The following is a 15,756-nucleotide window of genomic DNA, read 5'->3' as shown; positions in this document are numbered from 1 at the left end:
AAGGCCTATGATACCATCATTAGGCCTGGGCTCTGGGTTGTTCTTCGTGCTTTTGGAGTCCCTGACCCTCTGCTCATGATCATTAAGGACCTTCATGATGCACCTCTCTGCCTTCTGTCGGGGTTGTCGACCCCATGGCAGTCGACTCATCTTCTTCTTCGTCCGGGCCCCTAGTACGTATTCGTCGTCTTGTTTCCATACTATGTGGCCACTTCTGTCACCAATTGTAGTGGGTTCAAGAAGAGAGCGAGATGTCTCTTGGAGGCAACACGCTTATTGTAACATTAAGGAACATAACACAAAGGGGTAATGGCCCCTTCCACCCGATACTCTAGGGAGGTATCTCCTCCGGACTAACGTGCCCTTCACTCTGGTTAAAGCTCTAACCCTACAGTGGTTAAGCTCTTAACCCGACCCTAGCCAGGGGTTCAGGTTCTGCCCTTCGGGCTCTTCTCTTCAGGTCTTCAGGTGGCTCTTCAGGTCTTCAAGCGGACGAAGACTGCTGGACCCGTTCAGGGGTCCGGCTTTTATACATGGTCCCGTCTCACTCTGCCACTAGCTACACCTCCCTTCTGGAACTCTCTAGAGGGGCCTAGAGTAAGACTACATCCCCCCCAACCCCCTCTTGGGGGTCTGGGGTCTTCACCTCTGGTCACAGTCCTCCCTGGGGGTTACTTTGGCTCAATGGCCTGACTCATCCCACATGGCTAATCTGCCGCCCCCTGTTGACACGTGGCCGCTACTACAGGTAAGGAGTAGTGGCGATTACACATAGCGCTTGACAATGCCAATACATATGTATTTAGGAAAATTCATAAAAAATATTTTTTGTATGCCAATTTGATTATCCACGAAATTTATACACGGGCATCTGTGGAATGTATCCCTCGCAAATAACGAGAGAACACTGCAACTCCTTGTTTAGACACAGCACTGCCACAGATGTATTACCACGGCCTTAGTAAGCAGCGAGATTCCTCACCTCTGTGAGCTCGCACTGTGAAATGTCCGGCGCGTCACCCGCCCCAGCCTCCTTTGCCTGGCCAGACACAGACCACCACAACCCACATTCAGCAACTCGGATGTGTAGATATAGATGTGTAAATGTGTAAATATAGATGTGTAACTATAGAAGTGTAGATGTAGATGCGTAGATATATCGTCTTAAAATGCCTTTCATGGAATTGTGTGATGAACGTGTTGAGTTGTCATTTGTGCTTTGTGCACCGCTGCCAACGTAGTTACAACCAAACGAAGTGTTTAAGTCTTAAAATAAATCGCTAACAGATGCCATTGTCTGTGATAACGCTGGGTGGGACTGTGCTTCGAGAGCCCAGCTGTCAAAATATGTTGAGTTCAGATTGTGATGAGCGATAGAATTATCCTATAATCACCATCCCTTCAGTGTCGATAAATAAGTACCATTTTGTGGAAAGTCAACCGTGGTTGTGATCTGGACAGAGGGAGCTGTACCCTAGCACTGTAGAATGTTCACGGTTTGACTGGAAAAAGGTTGCAGCAGCAACTCGTGTCAACAGAAACAATCCACACATTCGCCAATAATACCGTGACCTTTAATATTACTGTAATGAGTGGTCTCCGACACGGTAAGTAACTTCGGTTGTTTATTCAATAAAGCTCGGTACAACCACGTTGTCTCTTCCTTTTATGGACGTCCAACCTTTCTTGTGGCTACGCTGCCCTGCGCCACATGGCGCTCACCCACTCACCAATGCACCGCTGGCTGACGGTGTGCTAGAGAGCGGCTGAGCAGCTGGAGGACGAGCTGCCACGTGGCCGATGGAGATGGCGGGGCAGCAGCGGCGGGGAGCTCCTCTTCAGTCTTCAGCACCCGACCCTTGCGTTGCTCTGTCCCCTGCTTAAGAGAGCGGCTGAGCAGCTGGAGGACGAGCTGCCACGTGGCCGATGGAGATGGCGGGGCAGCAGCGGCGGGGAGCTCCTCTTCAGTCTTCAGCACCCGACCCTTGCGTTGCTCTGTCCCCTGCTTAAATCCTTCCTCCGGAGGCTAAGCCCCGCCTCTGGCCACGCCCCTCCTGGAACCTTCCCGAACGTTCCAGAGGCCTCTTAACCACAACACAGGCAGTCAAAATGCAAACAAAAGAGAAAACTCTGATAATATGCACTGTCCTTGAATTTGATTGGTCCACACCCGAGACGGCTTTTCTTAGAGCCTAGTCTCCACTGGTGTTGGACCAGAAGACGCTAAAAGGCGTACAACTTGTTTGCATTTTGACTGCTTGTGTTGTGCTTTAGAGATTCAAAAATGTGACATAATTCACTCCTGTTGTGCTGTATTATCTCTAGTAATAATAAGTCACTAGCTTTGTGTAGTATTTGGTTAGCTTTAACAGACTGTATGTGATGTGTTATTTTAACTGCGTTTAGTATTACCTTTGAAAAAAAAATGAACACCAAAGAAATATTAAATTATCTCAAACACAACTGTCGGCAGTGGCAGAACATGCTTACCAACAAGGACACTCAGTTGATTTTGATAACGTAGAAGTGTTATGTAAAACTAATTATTAATGGGCAATACTACTTAGAGAATCCATTGAAATTGAGAGAAAAACAAATAATTTTAACCGCTCTGATAGCTATGTGCTTAGTGCAGCCTGGAAGCGTATTATTAAGTAATACATATTACAATTCCTTATAAGAGGAAACATGCTAATTAACTGATTACTAATCTATTATATAAACACAATCACCCCCCTCCGCCTCGTATCTCTGCACCTGATTGGGTTCAATGATGACGTCGTCCTGCTCTATTTAAGACCGAAAGCAGGTGGATGGTTTCACTATTCTGGCAAATCGCCCGATGATGCTGGATGTAATTACCAGCGAAACGTTGTACTCAAATTGAAAATGTTTTTGATTCACTCTTCAACATGCCGGTGGGCTGAAGCAGTAATTATTTGTCGTTTTGTTTAAGTCACAAATTCCTTACTGATCGGCCATGTCAGGTGGTGGAGGGTTTTGACACATTTATACTTACGCGATCTAACACAAAAACCTTTATTTTGAATATACCTTCAAGCAATTAAAAACCTCTCCTTGGTTTAGCTATGTGGATGACACATTGGTGGTTTGACCATATGGAAAAGGTACACTTAACGAATTTATAAATAATCTCAACTCGCCAAACCTGTACATCCAGTTCACCATGGAAGTGGAAGTTGAAAGAACTCTCCCATTTCTGGGTATTCTGCTGCGGCCGAAACGGTCAAACACACAGCGTTTACCGAGAGAAAACGCACACCAACGCCTTTTGAATGCAGTGTCACAGCATCACCCCGCACAAAAATGCTCTCTCATCAAGATGCTCATACATCGGGTAAGAAAGTGTCAGATGTTGATAGTCTGAGAAGTGAAATTAAATGTTAAAGTGCTGCATGCAATTTAACAGTTACAATAATGCACCATTTAACAGGGCGCTGAATAATAAAACCAATAGCACAAGCATTGAAACTGACCAAGCAATTAGATCTATTAAAATGCCATACATTGCTGGAGTAACTGATAAACTATCCAGATTTTTTTTTTTAAACAAAAGATCCGAGTAAGATTTCGCATGGTCGATAAAATACAGAAACTTATATCTGGTACGAAAGATATATTACCGAAGCTATGAACAGAAGGTGTGTGCTATGTTTGTCAGACAGAACGCATGATCAGCATGAGACTAAATTAACACCAAAGCAATATTAAATACCCCCAAATACAACTGTCGGCAGTGGCAGAACACGCGTGAAAACAAGTACACTCAATTGACTTTGATAACATTGAAGTTCCGTGAAAAACTAGTTACTACTGGCGAAAACTAATTCTAGAATCTATCGAATTTCAGAGAAGAGAAAAAAAATAACCGTTTGGATAGCTACAGGCATAGTGCTACTTGGAAGCGAATCATCAAGTAATACACTGCATATCTATACAGGGTCACCATACGTAGATGGTGATTAACTACTCGCAGACAACTCTTTGTTTTTTTCGGTAAAGTCACACAAAGGCAGATGCACAAGCAGAGACAACACAAAGACACAGACCTCATACCTCCCTGTAGAGGTGGTTCAGACTTGATTCGAAGCTTTCGTGACTGCAAGAATGACTCTTTGTTTTTTTTCGGTAAAGTCACGTATAAATAAAAAATAATAAAATAACAATAGCGTACGACGTTTCGGTTGCAACACAAGCAGCCATCATCAGGTACAGAAGAGCTAAATTTACGAGAGAGAGGAAACACATAACCCCAGATGTATATACAGACACCCAAGTAGGGGGGAACTAACACAGATACAACAGGGTACAACAGAGAGAGAAGCATACCAAACAATCAGGGTTTAGCAAAATTTGGAAACCATATAAAGCAACACAGACGGTCGGTCAAAACACAATTAACGCAGTCTGGTTAATTACGCTATTTCAAAGATTGTTAAATTGCAAGTTAAGTATGAAATTTAAAATACAGACCACGCACACACACATAGACATCCAAGTAGAGTGAACCAGCACAGACACGCACACAGTGAAGTCGCCTTAAATAGGCAGAGAAGGTGAGGCTGAGAGACAATGGGACAAATTAGCATGAGGTATGCATGGAGCAAAGGGGGCGCGGCAGCACACACTCGGAAACACCAAAGCCCACACACAGGCAGAGACAGCACAGAGACACAAATCCAAGCCAAGACACAAAGGCAGATGCACAAGCAGAGACAACACAAAGACACAGACCTCATACCTCCCCATAGAGGTGGTTCAGACTTGATTCGAAGCTTTCGTGACTGCAAGAATTACTCTTTGTTTTTTTTCGGTAAAGTCACGTATAAATAAAAAATAATAAAATAACAATAGCGTACGACGTTTCGGTTGCAACACAAGCAGCCATCATCAGGTACAGAAGAGCTAAATTTACGAGAGAGAGGCAACACATAACCCCAGATGTATATACAGACACCCAAGTAGGGGGAAACTAACACAGATACAACAGGGTACAACAGAGAGAGAAGCATACCAAACAATCAGGGTTTAGCAAAATTTGGAAACCATATAAAGCAACACAGACGGTCGGTCAAAACACAATTAACGCATAGTCTGGTTGATTACGCTATTTCAAAGATTGTTAAATTGCAAGTTAAGTATGAAATTTAAAATACAGACCGCGCACACACACATAGACATCCAAGTAGAGTGAACCAGCACAGACACGCACACAGTGAAGTCGCCTTAAATAGGCAGAGAAGGTGAGGCTGAGAGACAATGGGACAAATTAGCATGAGGTATGCATGGAGCAAAGGGGGCGCGGCAGCACACACTCGGAAACACCAAGGCCCACACACAGGCAGACAGCACAGAGACACAAATCCAAGCCAAGACACAAAGGCAGATGCACAAGCAGAGACAACACAAAGACACAGACCTCATACCTCCCCGTAGAGGTGGTTCAGACTTTATTCGAAGCTTTCGTGACTGCAAGAATTACTCTTTGTTTTTTTTCGGTAAAGTCACGTATAAATAAAAAATAATAAAATAACAATAGCGTATGACGTTTCGGTTGCAACACAAGCAGCCATCATCAGGTACAAAAGAGCTACATTTACGAGAGAGAGGAAACACATAACCCCAGATGTATATACAGACACCCAAGTAGGGGGGAACTAACACAGATACAACAGGGTACAACAGAGAGAGAAGCATACCAAACAATCAGGGTTTAGCAAAATTTGGAAACCATATAAAGCAACACAGACGGTCGGTCAAAACACAATTAACGCATAGTCTGGTTGATTACGCTATTTCAAAGATTGTTAAATTGCAAGTTAAGTATGAAATTTAAAATACAGACCGCGCACACACACATAGACATCCAAGTAGAGTGAACCAGCACAGACACGCACACAGTGAAGTCGCCTTAAATAGGCAGAGAAGGTGAGGCTGAGAGACAATGGGACAAATTAGCATGAGGTATGCATGGAGCAAAGGGGGCGCGGCAGCACACACTCGGAAACACCAAGGCCCACACACAGGCAGACAGCACAGAGACACAAATCCAAGCCAAGACACAAAGGCAGATGCACAAGCAGAGACAACACAAAGACACAGACCTCATACCTCCCCGTAGAGGTGGTTCAGACTTTATTCGAAGCTTTCGTGACTGCAAGAATTACTCTTTGTTTTTTTTCGGTAAAGTCACGTATAAATAAAAAATAATAAAATAACAATAGCGTATGACGTTTCGGTTGCAACACAAGCAGCCATCATCAGGTACAAAAGAGCTACATTTACGAGAGAGAGGAAACACATAACCCCAGATGTATATACAGACACCCAAGTAGGGGGGAACTAACACAGATACAACAGGGTACAACAGAGAGAGAAGCATACCAAACAATCAGGGTTTAGCAAAATTTGGAAACCATATAAAGCAACACAGACGGTCGGTCAAAACACAATTAACGCATAGTCTGGTTGATTACGCTATTTCAAAGATTGTTAAATTGCAAGTTAAGTATGAAATTTAAAATACAGACCGCGCACACACACATAGACATCCAAGTAGAGTGAACCAGCACAGACACGCACACAGTGAAGTCGCCTTAAATAGGCAGAGAAGGTGAGGCTGAGAGACAATGGGACAAATTAGCATGAGGTATGCATGGAGCAAAGGGGGCGCGGCAGCACACACTCGGAAACACCAAAGCCCACACACAGGCAGAGACAGCACAGAGACACAAATCCAAGCCAAGACACAAAGGCAGATGCACAAGCAGAGACAACACAAAGATACAGACCTCATACCTCCCCGTAGAGGTGGTTCAGACTTGATCCGAAGCTTTCGTGACTGCAAGAATTACTCTTTGGTTTTTTTCGGTGACTTTACCGCAAAAAACAAAGAGAAGGTGAGGCTGAGAGACAATGGGACAAATTAGCATGAGGTATGCATGGAGCAAAGGGGGCGCAGCAGCACACACTCAGAAACACCAAGGCCCACACACAGGCAGAGACAGCACAGAGACACAAATCCAAGCCAAGACACAAAGGCAGATGCACAAGCAGAGACAACACAAAGACACAGACCTCATACCTCCCCGTAGAGGTGGTTCAGACTTGATTCGAAGCTTTCGTGACTGCAAGAATTACTCTTTGTTTTTTTTCGGTAAAGTCACGTAAAAATAATAAAATAACAATAGCGTACGACGTTTCGGTTGCAACACAAGCAGCCATCATCAGGTACAGAAGAGCTAAATTTACGAGAGAGAGGAAACACATAACCCCAGATGTATATACAGACACCCAAGTAGGGGGGAACTAACACAGATACAACAGGGTACAACAGAGAGAGAAGCATACCAAACAATGAGGGTTTAGCAAAATTTGGAAACCATATAAAGTAACACAGACGGTCGGTCAAAACACAATTAACGCATAGTCTGGTTGATTACGCTATTTCAAAGATTGTTAAATTGCAAGTTAAGTATGAAATTTAAAATACAGACCGCGCACACACACATAGACATCCAAGTAGAGTGAACCAGCACAGACACGCACACAGTGAAGTCGCCTTAAATAGGCAGAGAAGGTGAGGCTGAGAGACAATGGGACAAATTAGCATGAGGTATGCATGGAGCAAAGGGGGCGCGGCAGCACACACTCGGAAACACCAAAGCCCACACACAGGCAGAGACAGCACAGAGAGACAAATCCAAGCCAAGACACAAAGGCAGATGCACAAGCAGAGACAACACAAAGACACAGACCTCATACCTCCCCGTAGAGGTGGTTCAGACTTGATTCGAAGCTTTCGTGACTGCAAGAATTACTCTTTGTTTTTTTTCGGTGACTTTACCGCAAAAAACAAAGAGAAGGTGAGGCTGAGAGACAATGGGACAAATTAGCATGAGGTACGCATGGAGCAAAGGGGGCGCGGCAGCACACACTCAGAAACACCAAGGCCCACACACAGGCAGAGACAGCACAGAGACACAAATCCAAGCCAAGACACAAAGGCAGATGCACCGAAAAAAACAAAGAGTAATTCTTGCAGTCACGAAAGCTTCGAATCAAGTCTGAACCACCTCTACGGGGAGGTATGAGGTCTGTGTCTTTGTGTTGTCTCTGCTTGTGCATCTGCCTTTGTGTCTTGGCTTGGATTTGTGTCTCTGTGCTGTCTCTGCCTGTGTGTGGGCCTTGGTGTTTCCGAGTGTGTACTGCCGCGCCCCCTTTGCTCCATGCATACCTCATGCTAATTTGTCCCATTGTCTCTCAGCCTCACCTTCTCTGCCTATTTAAGGCGACTTCACTGTGTGCATGTCTGTGCTGGTTCACTCTACTTGGATGTCTGTGTGTGTGTGAGCGGTCTGTATTTTAAATTTCATACTTAACTTGCAATTTAACAATCTTTGAAATAGCGTAATCAACCAGACTATGCGTTAATTGTGTTTTGACCGACCGTCTGTGTTGCTTTATATGGTTTCCAAATTTTGCTAAACCCTGATTGTTTGGTATGCTTCTCTCTCTGTTGTACCCTGTTGTATCTGTGTTAGTTCCCCCCTACTTGGGTGTCTGTATATACATCTGGGGTTATGTGTTTCCTCTCTCTCGTAAATTTAGCTCTTCTGTACCTGATGATGGCTGCTTGTGTTGCAACCGAAACGTCGTACGCTATTGTTATTTCATTATTTTTTATTTATACGTGACTTTACCGAAAAAAACAAAGAGTAATTCTTGCAGTCACGAAAGCTTCGAATCAAGTCTACTAGCAGACAACTTTAGGTATTGCCATTTTCGTGCACACAAACGGCAGGATGTACAAGCACAATGTGCATACATAATGTACATCCATAATGTATGTTGATTACCATATGAATAACACAATCGGTAATGGTTATCCATTGTCATTTATATACATATGTAATGACAGTGCGGAGCAATAGCGGGACAATGTGGCTCCCCGGGACCATGGTTACTCATGGACGAGCTACCGGGACCATGGTGGCACGTCTAGCACAGTGAGCGGTGGGCTCACAGCGGCCAAAAGTGGTGGTCCCGTCTTGCTGTGGCAGACGGCTTGACCTGATGGCCCGGAGGTCGAGACCCTCTGTGGCACGTCTAGCACAGTGAGCGGTGGGCTCACAGCGGCCGAGAGTGGTGGTCCTGCCCTGCTGTGGCAGACGGATTGACCTGGCGGCCCGGAGGTCGAGACCCTCCATGGCGCGTCAGGAGCAGTAGGCCTGATTTGATGGCCTAGAGGTCGAGGCCCTTCGTGGCGCATCTGGAACCGTGGGCCGGAGGCTCGCAGAGCTCGGGGATAGTGGTCCCGTTACGTTGTAGCGAACGGTGAGACCTGGCTGTCCGGAGACGGGGGTTCTCCTTGGGCTGTCTGGAAGCGAAAAGGGCCGGAGACTCGTACTGCTCTGGGTGCTAACGTTAGCGAGTGGATGGGGGAACCATTCCTGCAGATCCTATTCGGGGATATGTAAATTGCGGGGGTTCAGGCGAAAGGAATATTGCTGGAGGCTAGCGGAATGCGATGGGTTCGGGCCGAGTGCTGAGACAGGAGTGAGTAAGGACACATGCTGAAAAGCATGGAAGGGTGAGTTGTGGCTTTAACCCTTAGTTGTTCGGGGTGCATGAGGTTGAGTGTAACTCCTGTTGCATGCGGTTCCTGTTGAGGGAATGTTGGCCATGGAAATTCGCCCCTATAGGGGTTGGATGGGGTGCGGCCTCAGGAAGGGACAAACCTTCCTTGTCTGTAAATCGTCAGACTGTGTTATGTGTCGGAGTGTGTGAGTCAGAGGAGGTGTAATACGGGATAGAGCATGGCTGAGTCGGTTGCGAAGTGCCATTGCTTTAGTTTCCAAAATTTGCACTGGCCAGGTAAATGGCCGGTGGAGGTCGTTGGAGTTGGACCGCTACGGTGCGGGCAAGGGCCAGTGAGATGTTGCCGTTGAGTTGCCATAAGTTGTGCTTGGAGACGTATGTTATCTTAGTCTTGCATCATTCATCCCGTGTTGTGTGGTCGGGGTCTGGGGTGTCGGATGGGCCGGGACCATGGTTACTAATGGACGAGCTAATGATGATTAATGAGACAGGATCTAATGGCGGGGGAAGTGTGAGAAGGGTGGTGAGCGGCAGGGCCAGGTGCGGTGAGTAGGTTTGCGGAATGGAGCTTGGCCGGACCGGGCGAGGATAAATAGCAGCGTGAGCGGAGGCTTGGGGCTGCTTGGTGGTGGGAACTGCCGTCGTCGTCGCCTGGGATCGAGTCGTCTCTCCATCGTCTGGCCTTCGCACCTGTGACATCACATTTATCACTATTTAAGAACGAAACAGGAGGATTCAGAATCAGAAAGGGTTTTATTCGCCATGTAAGTTCACACCGACACGGAATTTACTTTGGCAGGATGGTGCATACATTCAACATATAGGAATCTAAAATCTTAAATAAGTTGTAAACAAAAAACCCCACATATCTGGCTGTTGCCTGATAATGCTAATTGTATTTACTGGCGAAACGTCGAACTCGAATTGTAAATGTTGTGGGTTTACTCTCCAGCACACCGGTGTGCTGTACTAGTAACGAATTGGCATGTTTTGTTTACTTGACAAACCTTACTAATTGGATGTGTCAGGTGGTGGCGGGTTTAATGACATATTTATATATTTACGCAATCTAACCCAAAAAACTCCTGTCTTATGCATATTGGTTAGATGTCACAGTAATCAAGTAGAGGAAGTATTTCGATTTAAAGCTTTCGTGACTGCAGGGATTCATCTTCTTACTTGATTTGGCGCTTTCGTGACTGCAGGAATTACTCTTTGGTTTTTTTCGGTAAAGTCATGTAGAAATAAGAAATAATAATAAAATTAATAAAATTACATAATAGCATACGACGTTTCGATTGCAACGCAAGCACTCATCATCAGGCATAGAAGAGCTAAATTTAAGAGAGAGAGGAAACACAGAACCTCAGATATATACAGACACCTAAGTAGAGGGAGTTAACACAGAGACACAAAGAGAGACACAACGTATGGAGCACAGAGAGATAGGGTCTCTGTGCTGAGGCCTTAGCATGTAGGGGAGACAAATAGAGATGGAGAAGCACATCAAATCGAACAAGATTAAGTAAAATTTGGAAACGATATAATGCAACACAGAGGGTCAGTCAAAACACAATTAACGCATGGTCTGGCCATCTACGCTGTGTTATATTATATTCCTCTCTGTGTCTCTGCTTCTTCCCTCCCTACTTATATGTGTGTTTTTGTGTCTCACTTAACCTATAATTTAGCAATCTTTGAAATAACGTAATCAGCCATATCATGCATTAATTGTGTTTAGACCGACCCTCTGTGTTGCATTATATTGTTTCCAAATTTTACTAAATCTTGTTCGATTTGATGTGCTTCTCCATCTCTCTTTGCCTCCCCGACATGCTAAGGCCTCGGCACAGAGACCCTATCTCTCCGTGCTCCATACGTTGTGTCTCTCTTTGTGTCTCTGTGTTAACTCCCTCTACTTAGGTGTCTGTATATATATCTGCGGTCTGTGTTTCCTCTCCCTCTTAAATTTAGCTCTTCTATGCCTGATGATGAGTGCTTGCATTGCAATTGAAACGTCGTATGCTATTATGTAATTTTATTAATTTTATTATTATTTCTTATTTCTATGTGACTTTACCGAAAAAACCAAAGAGTAATTCATCTTTTCTAGATTTAAAGCTTTCGTGACTGCTAGGATCCATACTCTTTGGTTCTATTGGGTAAAGTCACGTAGGTCAAAATAAAATAACAAAATAGAACCGAAGAGTATAGTAATTCATATTCTTGGTTCTTTCGGTAAAGTCACGTAGAATGGAAATAAAATAATAAAAATAAAACATAATAAAATAAAATTATCACGACATTTCGGCAACAACACAAGTAGCCTTCTTCAGGTGAAGGAACAGAACTGTCGGGACAACAGAGCTTCAATGAACGCTGCTAAGATTCGCAGTGTCTTTTAAGCTAGGTGGGAGAAGTAAAGCGCCTTGACAAAGGAGTTTACATATCAAACAGGATAATTTAGCATTGAAATAGCTGTGTTAAAGTGTTTGATCAGCAGGGTGTTAAAGTCATAAATTAGCATGTAACTGGGAGATTAGCATGATGTTAATGTGAGGGATTAGCATGTGACTGGTCACGGAAATAGCTATGTTAAAGTCAAAGTTTACATATCAAAAGAGGCATTTAGTATATGGACGCTAAAAGACTGCAACTACCCAACTATCATACAATAAACCGATGTGAAAAAACTAAGTATAAACTACGTCAATATAATAAATGTACTCAATATATTCTTAAAGTAACTGGGTATACACTGCACTATATAATGAATACCATATAGTAAACTAATAAAAAACTAAAATATAAACTACATCAATGTTATCAATAAACTGTATATACTCTCCAATCAGCTGAGCTACTAACAATAAGTCGTATATGTCTCCAACTAAACTTTTTTCTACATTACACGACTATACACAGTAATATACACTGCCATAGACCAACCCACCCTTGAATTATACAATGCGTTACTATACACTACCCTATACTTTAGACTATAAAATATTAGACTTGTAATATTGCACTATGTATTATTCTACCAACCCTACTGTATACCACACTGCTGTATATTTACTATACAATTACGATACTATATATTGCTTTATGAATTATGGTAAACATTACAATGTTATACTATTTATTATTATACATGATATAAACTATACCATTGACCGTCATGTGAAAGGAATTAAGAGGCAGTGCCAGCGAATGGACTGCGGTCTGAAAGTCACCGTAAAATACAATCAATTAAGAACCAAAATGGTTTATAATATCTTTCCAATGGTTACTAAGCCAGAATCCATCTTCTCAGTTGAAATTGTCACTGTGTTTGTATATGTGGGTGGCCTCATGAACGAATCTCTCATGGTAGCCGGATGGCTTGCAGAGAACCTGCGTCTTGGAGAAGTCAATGTCATGTGAGCCCACTGAAATATAACAGTGATCTGCCATGGCTGAGGTGTTCGTCCTACCGTGTTTCAAATCCGCTTTATGTTCACAGATGCGGTCCGAGATATGTCGTTTGGTTTCTCCAATGTAGCTGCTACCACAGAGGCAACTTAGTTTGTAGACGCCCGGCACTCTATGTCTGGAACCACATCTTTTACAGACAGAACCAGATCACGGATTTTATGTACTGTACTCTTTGGTTCTATTTGGTAAAGTCACGTAGGTAAAAAATAAAACAACAAAAATCACGACGTCTTGGCCACAACACAAGCGGCCTTCATCAGATGAAGGGACCAGACTGTCTCGAGGACAGCGCTGGAGTGAAACACAGCCACGCTCAGACCGCGACCTTTAAGCTGTGTGCGAGGAAACAAGGTGCCTTGACAAAGGAATTAGCATAAAAAATAGCATTTGATTGGCCGACTTAGCATGATGAACGGTGTAGAGGTGGTGTACATGCGGGTGAACATGCCGGTTGGCGAGGGGGGGAGGGGGAGTTTACCTATTGATGGTGTGAAAAGGGAATTTTTAAGAGCTGCAAAAGTTTGGGGTACAACTACTTGAAAAATATACTGTACCACTGAAAATTAGATTAATGTTGGGTTCGATTTAGAACATCTTTCCAATGGTTGCTTAATTTGAAACCATCTTCTCGGTTGAAATTGTGTCTCCGTTTGTAGATCTGAATTGCCTCGTGAACAAATCTCTGATAAAAACCCGTGGGTTTCCAAAGAACCTTGGTATCGGAGAAAATTATATCGTGATCACCCACAGCGTTATAACAGTGATCAGCTACGGCAGAGAATTGTGTTATTTTATTTCATTAATTTATTATTTTATTCTCATTCTACGTGATTTTACCGAAAGAACCAAAGAAGATGAATCCTTGCAGTCACGAAAGCTTTAAATCGAAATTTAACCGCCTCTACGGGGAGGGATTCCACACAATCTTAAGATCATTCAACAGACTCCGGGATAAGAAGGCTCAACTAATCGAGTCTCTCACCTTTCTGAAGAGATGCCGCGACTCTAAGGTAATACCAACCGCATTTACACTAACCTCTGCTACTGCAACTTCTCTCAATGCAAAACCAATTCTAGATAAAACTAGCTTCGCTCTTATCTCGGAAAAAAATCAGACTTACACGCACCAAACTCGATCAGTTAGAAAAGACACTCTACAAATCACACTTAACATTGACAGCAACAGTGTCTACATCGGATTGGGAACATGTAGACAATATGACTACCTCTTCGGCTGCCACTATGTCGACCAAATGTAGGGACAATTTGATTTCCAAATTCAATCACCTCTCCAACAAAAAATCGGATCCACACACCGAAAAGATAGACGTCAACAAAGTCGTAATTAATCGCAGTAACAGTTCCATTTCTGACGGGCTGAAATCCGTTTTAGCTAAAGGTCTAAACTTTGCTGTCACACCGAGACACATACCGGTTAATGATATCATTGCCCATGTCGACGTTGCACTCAAGGGCTTGAGTCACATCTCTACAGATGTAGCAAGATCTGAAATCGCTGCAACCCTCAAAAACGCTAAGTTGCCACCTAGCAACATCGGCAAAGATTAATGCTTTGAATTATCTCAATAAAAAAATAGAGATGACATTGTCATCCTCTCAGCCGACAAGGGCAATGCCACTGTCATCATGGACAAAACAGAATATAACAACAGAATTCAAGAACTACTCAATGATGGCAGCTATACAAAAATAAAAAGAGATCCCACCAACAGCCTGGTTACCAAAACGAACAAAATCATGTCTGATTCAACAGCATTAATTGATCAGACCAAACAGTTCTCGTTGAAACCCTCTGCTGCCAGACCACCAAGATTATATGGCCTTCCAAAGATATGCAAAGATACACCCCTTCGTCCCATCGTCTCTACTATCAACTCCCCCACCTATAAACTGGCACGTTTTCTTGCTGATATACTGCGACCTTTCACTGGAAAAACCACCTCTGCGGTACTAAATTCTACTCACCTGGTATCGACAATCAAATGCATTTCCCTGTCCCCAGACGACCTGCTTGTCAGTTTTGATGTGGTGTCCTTGTTCACCAAAGTCCCGGTACCTGACACCATCGCTATCGTTGAAGACCTGGTTCATCAAGGACTGCATACTGATGTACCCCCCCTGGTGAGACATTGTTTAACCAACACATAACTCACCTGGAATGGAACTTTCTAGAAACAAACTGAGGGCACCCCAATGGGCTCCCCCCTATCTCATGGTTGCCGGATGGCTTGCAGAGAACTTCTGTCTTGGAGAAGTCATTGTCATGTGAGCCCACTGAATTATAACAGTGATCTGCCATGGCTGAGGTGTTCGTCCTACCATGTTTCAAATCTGCTTTATGTTCACGGATGCGGTCCGAGATATGTCGTTTGGTTTCTCCAATGTAGCTGCTACCACAGAGGCAACTTAGTTTGTAGACGCCCGGGTACTGTATGTCTGGAACCACATCTTTTACAGACGTAACCAGATCACGGATTGTATGCACTGTGTTAAATCGGACCTGGATCTTGTGTTTATTCAGGATTTTGGATACCTTTTTTGTGACCCCCACAATGTAGGGTAAGGTGATGGTTTTGAATGGCTCCTCAACAGGATCCTTCTTCATGGCTGGAGTGATGGCTTTGCGTATTGTGTAGT

This window comes from Petromyzon marinus, chromosome 51 (assembly GCF_048934315.1).
Source record: "Petromyzon marinus isolate PM22_M1 ecotype Great Lakes invasive population chromosome 51, UKy_Petmar_22M1.pri1.0, whole genome shotgun sequence".
NCBI classification, from domain to species: Eukaryota; Metazoa; Chordata; class Hyperoartia; order Petromyzontiformes; family Petromyzontidae; genus Petromyzon; species Petromyzon marinus.
This window is presented reverse-complemented; position numbering follows the sequence as displayed.